The sequence below is a fragment of the Carlito syrichta genome, unplaced genomic scaffold, assembly GCF_000164805.1.
Source record: "Carlito syrichta isolate Samal-C Ts95f unplaced genomic scaffold, Tarsius_syrichta-2.0.1 Scaffold305248, whole genome shotgun sequence".
NCBI lineage: Eukaryota > Metazoa > Chordata > Mammalia > Primates > Tarsiidae > Carlito > Carlito syrichta.
This window is the reverse complement of record NW_007249344.1, coordinates 494,788-502,915: the sequence shown is the minus strand read 5'-3', so window position 1 is coordinate 502,915 and position 8,128 is coordinate 494,788. Positions and strand designations below refer to the sequence as shown.

The 8,128-nt window shown below is 51.6% G+C and overlaps 1 protein-coding gene across 1 annotated transcript in view; it reads right to left on the bottom strand.

The window, feature by feature from the left end:
• The window catches only part of GABRR1 (gamma-aminobutyric acid type A receptor rho1 subunit), a 31,002-nt gene extending 29,753 nt beyond the window's left edge, over positions 1-1,249 (bottom strand). Inside the window, exon 1 of the mRNA XM_008061424.1 lies at positions 1,199-1,249. The gene's annotated coding sequence lies outside the window, so the exon portion shown is untranslated. The remainder of the gene's footprint in view (positions 1-1,198) is intronic.
• Between the last annotated feature and the right edge of the window lie 6,879 nt (positions 1,250-8,128).

The window sequence follows — 8,128 nt, the reverse complement described above, 5'->3', positions numbered from 1 at the left end:
AAAGAATTTTTTTTAAATAAAAGAAGGCAATGCTGTGAAGAGTCGGCCTCCCACTTCTGTCTCCATCCAACCCCCACCCCATTCATACGTGCTTCTCTCATCAGTTTCTCGTCTATCTGACCAGTTTCTTGTAGACACAAGTAATACAGATGTATCTCCTTAGTCTTCCCCCTAGTCAACCCCCTTTTTTGAGTCATGGTCTCACTCTGTCACCCGGGCTGGAGCACTGCAGCACAATCACGGCTCACCGCAGCCTTGACCTCCTGGGCTCAGGCCTTCCTCCTGCCTCAGCCTCCCGAGTAGCTGGACCACCGCACCAGGTTAATTTTATTTATTTACTGTAGAGTCGAGGTTTTGCTATGTTGCCCAGGCTGGTCTTGAACTCCTGGGCTCAAGCCATCCTCTCACCTCAGCCTCCCCAAGTGCTGGGATTACAGGTGCAAGCCACCGTGCCTGGCCAGGAGGGCTTGTTCAAACGTAGGTTCCTGCAACTCCCACACCCCCTGAAGCTTCTGAACAGGCGGCCTGGGCTGGGGCCTAAGAATCTGCGACTCTCACAAGGTCCCAAATGCGGCCGAGACGGCTGGTCGGGAGACAACACTCGGAGGAGCACTGCCCAGCTGCGTTTCAGCCTCTGCAGGCACAGCCGTCTCCCTGGTCACGACTCGGTCCCTTTTAGGTCTCCCACTGTCTCCTCTCCTGGAGAAACCCTTCAGCACTCTCGGAGGGAACGAGTCTGGGAAACAGAAAAACGGGGCTCTGACACCCTTCGGGATCAGCTGCTGTGCTCCTGGAGGCCGCTCGCCTGCTTCCCGGGAGCCTCGGTTTCCCCATCTGATCAAAGGTAGAGCTCTGTGACCAGACGGGTGGGAAGGACTTTTCCAACCAGAAAGTGGCACACAGACAGAAGAGCCCTTGCCAGTCCTGGGCCGCGAGGAGGCGTCCTTGAGGGAGGACCAAGAAGGGGGAGAATGTGGACTCAGGACCCCACCGCAGCTGTGCGCAGGAGGAAGCTGTGCCGGGAGAGGAAAGCCAGTGCCCCGGCCGCCATGCTGTCTCCCAGCTGGGCCGGTGAACCCTCACCATCTCCCTTCAGCCCTCTCTTCCCCTCACCCCTCCGCTTCCAGGTCTTCGGCGAGGAGTCGGGGAGGGGCCGCGGTGCCCGAGCAGGGAGGAAGGGGCACCGGGACGGCCTTACCTGACTGGCTTGTGAGCATCTTCGTGTGCTTCCCGTCTCTGCCTTTGAGGCCTACTGTGAACATAAAAAACAAGGGCGTTGGCGAGACAGTCTGGGTACTCAAATCCACCAGGCACCCCTCGACCTCTAGATTGGCTTCAAATCTAACCAGAATAAGAGAAAAAAATTACAAAGTTTCAATGCATTCATTACACCTTTTCTTTCTTTCTTTTGTTTTTGTTTTTAGGGTTGCGGTCTCGCTCTGTTGCCCAGACTGGAGTGCAGTGGCACCATCCCGGCTCACCACAGCCTTGGCCTCCTGGGCTCGGGTGATCCTTCCACCTCAGCCTCCTGTGTAGCTGGGACTATGGGTGCACGCCACCATGCCCAGCTAAATTTCTTTTGTTTTATGTCGAGACCAGGTCTCACTATGTGGCCCAGGCTGGTCTCGAGCTCTTGGACTCAAGCAGTCCTCCTGCCTTGGCCTCCCAAAGTGCTGAGGTTATAGATGCGAGCCACCGCCTCATTTAGCTTTTCGAAGAGCATCCTCCAGTTACCTCCAGGAGCAGGGAGGAGAGGGCTGATTGCTTAGAAGGCTTAACTCACAATATCTCCCCCACTGGACTACCCAGGCCTGAAATGGATGTCGTTCGTTTAGAAGGTTCTCAAGGATGTGTCTCTTTTAACTGTGATCCACCATGAAACTTTTCCTAGGACGGTCACACGTTGCCGGGTGAACTGTGTCACCCGGGTACCCTTGCCCTCTGGCTTGCATGAGTTCAGCCAAATGGGCACTGGCAGGAGATGAGACAGGAGAGGAGAAGGTGGAGGGAGAGGTTGGGTCTTTATTCCTCACACTCCTCCAGCTTTGATGCCAGGGACTCGCAGTGTCTGTGTACTCTGTGACTGCAGATGATCACACCATCTTCAGTCAACTCCGGCAATAATAATTCCCCTTCAGGCCTAGCGGTGGTCATGGCTTCCGGCTGTTCCCAGTCCTTGGAGGCCCTGGCATGCCCGGTTGGACTCCCGAACCCCGCCCACATCTCTCCCAGCTTCTCTTGATTCAATTATCATTAGTTAAGCCCTTTTGAGCGCAATGCTGTTTTCTGCCAGGACTCGAATGATACACAGGGACACGTCAGGACAGATGTGGGGGGATTATGTCATCCAGAGCAAACTGGAACAGAGGCAGGCGTGTGCCCTGCAGGAACAGGGAAGGGCTGAGGCTGGTGGGGGCATGGGGGTGCCCCCTGGGCTGTGAGCCATCGTAGTGGGTGGCCAGCAGGGGCAGCGTGAGGCCACAGGCCACCGAGGGTGGACTTCTTTTTGTTCTCAGGGCTTGCACAGTCCTGGGCTCCAGGAGACTCTCAACACATGCCAGTTGAAAGAAGGAAGGACTTAGTCCTCTGCGCCAGCGCCTTGGAAGGGAGACAGGGACGGAAAAGGAGTCCGAAACGGAAACACGCTTGGCCTAGTTCTTCCTTTGTCTTCGAGCCGGCCTGAAATAGAACCGGACACGACACAAGGGAGGTTTGTCAGATTCTGACATGCCACCACTCTTGCCTTCAAGAAACTTGGATTCTAGCCTAGAAAAGACTGACAAACGGGATCCTTAAAGTCTGTTTTGTTGTTGTTTTGTATGTTTAAATAACTTTTGTTCTGTTTACATGCCCATGTAAAAAAATTTTTGGAAAATAGGTTAACCATGAAGGAGAAGATGAAACCAGCTCAGAAATGTCCTCAGCCCTTCTGTCTATGCATATGTTTATAGTTTTCTGAGATTGAGAGCTCACATTGTTTGTAACTGGCTTTTAAACTCAAGTTACAGTATGTCATGCAATATTTTTCATCTCATTGATGCCCCCCCCTTTTTTAAAGAGATGGGGTCTCACTGTGTTGTCCAGGCTGTCCTCAAACTCCCGGACTCAAGCAATCCTCCCACCTCAGCCTCCAAAAGTGCTGGGATCACAAGCATGAGCCACCATGCCCAACCCTCTGGTATCTTTTCACCAGCTGAGGGCATGATCATTAATCTTGAAATGAAGTATTACACAAAACAAATACAAGAGCAGGAATCACTGACATTACTTGAGCGCTTACTATCTGCTAGATGCTACGTTCACATATATCACATGCGCTAACTCAGGTTACTCCTCACAGCAACCCTGTGAGGTAGAACCTCCGTCTTCCCACTTTACGTGCAAGGAGACTAAGACACGGAGGGCTTGAATGACTTGCAGAAGTGAAGGAGCCAGCAGTCCTGCCCAGGACTGCTGGCTCCAAGGTGGGAAGCAAAGGTGGCCACAGCATCTTGTTGGAAGATTTGCCTTCCACCACCAGGAATTTGGCTTAGATGATAAGGTCTGAGTTTATCCCTCTCCTCGTGTGGACCTGGCATAAAGTTGGCACTCAGTACCTCTTTATCGAATGAGTCCCCAGGAGGTTATGAAAAAAGGATAGGCATGTCTCAACTTAAGACGTCATGTGATGACGTCCGGGACAGCTTCTGGGACAGAACGGCGGGTGTACGTTTTAGGAACCACTCATTCTCATTTTGGATAGGACGAGCCATTCCACCCACTACAGGTGCATGCCACCATACTCAGCTAATGTTTTTTTTTTTTTTCTTGTAGAGACAAGGTCTCACTGTGTTGCCCAGGCTGGTCTCGAACTCCTGGGCTCGAGAGATCCTCCCACCTCAGCCTCCTAAAGTTCTGGGATTATAGACGTGAGCCACCATGCGTGGCCCAGGATACGGTGTTCTAATGTGTGCAAAGACCCTGAAAGGCCAGCTGGGGCCCCGGGTACACCAGTCAGCCAGCCAGTCCTGGCTGAACCTCCACCTCCAGCCCCTCCCCCATCCCGCCCTCGGCATCCTCGTTCCCACGGCCTCAGGGGTCTTTACTTAAGCAAGGGGCACAGCAGACTTCCTCGCCTCTGGTCTTGCCCTTCTCTGATCGCCATCTCCTCAACACCATGGAATGGAAACGGTCTGGTCACTTTCCCACCTAAACCCCTTCGTCCTCAAAAAAAAATTCGTAGACGCCAGCCACAAACGGCCCCCAAGAAGCCTCCTACCCACCCGCCCAGCCTAAGTGCCCACTCTGACCCCCGCTTCTGGCAGCTGTCCACTCCATCCTTATGCTTTGTTCCAGCTGCCCGGAATGTCCTTCCCCCACTTCTTACCCAGACAACTCCATGCACTCTCTGATCAAACACTGCCTCCTCCTGGAAGCATTCCTGGGCTTCTCCCCTTCCCACTGACCTCAGTGCTTCTCCCCTTCACAGGCTGTCATTGGAATGGGCGCCATCCTGTGTGGTGGTGGCCTTTCTGACCATCCCACTCACTTCCCCGAGAGCTCAGCTGAGGAGAGACTCCCCCTATGCAGCCCTGTAAGCCCCTAGACTTGGGCAGAGCTGACTTGACAAAGACGTGTACAAAATATGGAAGGAGAAGCAGAAACCCGAGGGCGTGTCCCAAAGAGTTGAAATGAGCCAAGGAGGCCAAGGTCTAAAGGGGGGAGACTCAAGAGACGTGCTAGAGTCAGGTGGGATTCTTTCAAGTTGCACTGCGGGCCGGGAGAGACAGGAGGCCATAAACAAGCAAGAGCGACAAGGCTGAGATTCTGCCGACGGGACCCAACTTGACTTTGACATTCTCCATCCAAGGGAGTGGTCTTCGACTGGGAAGCGTGAGGCCAGGAGAGTGGATATGAAGGCAGGAGATCCCCTAGAGCTCAGCCCTGGCTGCACATTGCAATGACCCAAGGAGCTTCAAACCCCAGGCCCCACCTCCGGCCAGTGAACTCAGAGCCTCTGGGGTGGGACCTGTCGACAGTCCTCAAGTCGGGGGAATCCAGTATTCAGCCAATGCTGATTCCCATTGTTTAAAAGGAAGCTCTTTTGCACAGTTATTTGAGGCAATGTCCTGGCACGTCAGGAGGACACAGGCAGTTAGGAAGCCAGCATGCTGGCTTGAATCCCAATTTTTCTGACTGGTGGAGATGGCAGTTTCTTCCCTCCGGGTCTGTTTCCTGGGCTGTGACATAAGGGACCGGGTCACGAGAGCTTTGAGAACTTTCAAGTCTATTCCAGAAGTTGGCAGCACCCCTGAGGGGTGACAGCCAGCTTACATCTCTGAAGGCGATGCCGGAAGGGTCAGGGCCCTGACACAGCCCCATTGACACAGACATGGGTTCCACACTGACACACTGCGGCCAGGGGGTGTGTTTAGTTTTTAGGTATTGAATAAGGATGTTCCCATACTGTTATTTACATAGCATTTCTTGAATTGTTATGGAGGCTGTGTGTTTTCCCACGTAATGACTATTCTGTGCTTTTCCTTGGTTGTAAACGGTTCATCTCCTTCGATTTCTTCCCAAGTGGATTTTTGGGAACAAATGATCTACTTTTCCAATCATGTTCTCTAGAAGGTACAATGGTCAATTTTGTGTGTCAACTTGGCTAGACCATGGTGCTGTTTTTGGTCAAGCATCAGTCTAGATGTTTCTGTGAAGGTATTTTTAAAGACGCAACTCACATTTAGGTCAGGGGACTCTGAGTAAAGCAGGTTACCCTCCATAATGTGGGCAGCCTTCAGCCAGTCCGCTGAAGGCCTTAAGAGAAACCACTGAGGTTTCTTGCAGAAGAAGGAGGAATTCTGAAGAAGGCGGGATTCTGCTTCCCGACTGCCTCGGCACTCACAACTGCAGTATCAACTCCTGCTGGACTTCTGACCTCCTGGCTTGCCCTGCGCATTTCAGACTTGGGAGATCTGACTGTGGCCTGGAGCCAAAGGACAGCAGCAACTGACTGGGGCGGGTCAAACCCACCATTGCCCTACTGCTTCTGTCCTATCTCAGTGTATCTGCCAAGCTGTCTTCCTGCCACCATGACTGACTTCTGTTCCCAACAACGTGGTGGGTCCCTAATACACAGACCTGGCCGGCTACTGCCCGGCCAGAGAGAGAAAAGGGCACATCAACTTATGTCTTGTACACAGCCATAAAGAAGAACAAACTCATGACTTCAGCCACTTGGATGCAGTCGGAGACCATCATACTCAGTGAACTACCACAGGAGCAAAGAACTGAATACCACACGCTCTCACTCATAAGCGGTCCCTGATCACTGCTCACATGAGCCAAGGGCGGGATCCACAGTCTCAGGACATGGCTAGGGGAGGGAGGGAAAAGGGAGGAGGACAACCCAGAGCATCCCTGGTCCACTACGGGAGGAGAGAGGGCCAGCTCGAAGCCTAAGCTTTGCCTACATGCAGCCTACTTATGTTGCAAACTCTCACTTGCACGCCACAACTCTAAAATAAAATCTAAAAGTTTCTGTGTATGTCTATCTGCTTCCTAGATAAAACTTCAATCTAGATTATCCTTTTTTTTTCTTGTACATATGTCTGAATTTTTATACCTGGGAATACCCTATGCCTTCTCCTTGAAGGGGTATGTTTATTTATTTGTTGGTTTGCTTATTGATTGATGGATTGAGATAGGGTATTGCTCTGTTGCCCAGGCTGTTGTCCAGGCTGGAGTGCAGTGGTGTGATCATGGCTCACTGCAGCCTTGACTTCCTGGGCTCAAGAGATCCTTCTGCCTCAGCCTCTCGAGTAGCTGGGACTCCAAGCATGTGCCACAAGGCCTGGCTAATATTCTTTTTTTTTTTTTGGTGACGTTGGGGTCTTACTATGTTGCCCAGGCAGGTTTCAAACTACTGGGCTCAAGTGATCCTCCTGTCTCTGTCTCTCAAAATGTTGGGATTACAGGTCTGAGTCACCGTTTAGCCCATTTTTTTAGAAATGGAAAACTCGAATCTTTTTCCATCTATTCTCTTTATCAGAATTATCAGACTGTATTTTCCCATTTATTATAGAATATACTACTTTCTAACTTGTCAAAATCTATTTATCTCTAATGCTTACATTTTAGGCTCTCATTAAGTGCCTTTTCAGTGAAAAGTTAATTAAACGTATCAGCTGTTCAAAAACAAAACCAAGCAGGCCAGGTGCAGTGGCTCATGCCTGTAATCCCAGCACTTTGGGAGGTGGAGGCGAGAGGATTGCTTGAGCCCAGGGGTTCGAGACCAGCCTGGCCAACTTGGTGAGCCCTCATTTCTACAATAAATTTTAAAAAATTAGCCGGGAGCAGTGGCGCACGCCTGTAGTCTCAGCCACTTAGGAGGCTGAGGTGGAAGGATCGCCTGAGCCCAGCAGGTTGAGGCTATGGTGGTCGTGGCCATGCCACTGCATTCCAGCTTGGACGGCAGGGATACCCTGATGCAGAAATAAAAAAACCCTCAAAAACAAAACAAACAAAAAAGCAAACAAGCCCGAGGGTCTGTCAAGGAGACAGCCTACATGCCTTCCAGAAGGCGAGGTTGCTGAGAGAATTTCTCACCTCACTCTGCCTCTGCCCTGTCACCTGGGAAGAAGAGCAGGAGATGGGGGGCTGTGATGGGGGGCTGGGGGGGATGGGACTCGCTGGGTTCCCTGGATGACGGCCCCTACAAGAGTGACCATCACTTGTCTGAAGGTAGAGCTATTCAACCAGGCAGCACACGGCCTGGAGGGAGCGCAGATTTGGCATCAGTTCGGCCTCAGTGTGAAACCCAGGATGGCCACAAGTCAGCTGTTAACCTTGGGAGGGTTACTTGCTCTCTCTGTGCCTCAGTTTCCTACAAAGAGTACTCACTTCGCAGGATTGCTGTAAGGATGAAGCGGGAAAATGAGAAGTTACACCAAATGGCTGACATTCACCTGTTTTTGACTTACAAAAGCATTTCCACGTGGTTCCACCTGAGTTTTGTATCCACCGATAGAGCTTTTATTTTACAATGGGGAGAGGAGAGAGTGGAAACGTGGGGGTGGGGCTCCATGTGACCGCCACACAAGGTCTTGTATCTTTTGGGTCTTGCTCTTCTCATCTTTTTTTTTTTTTT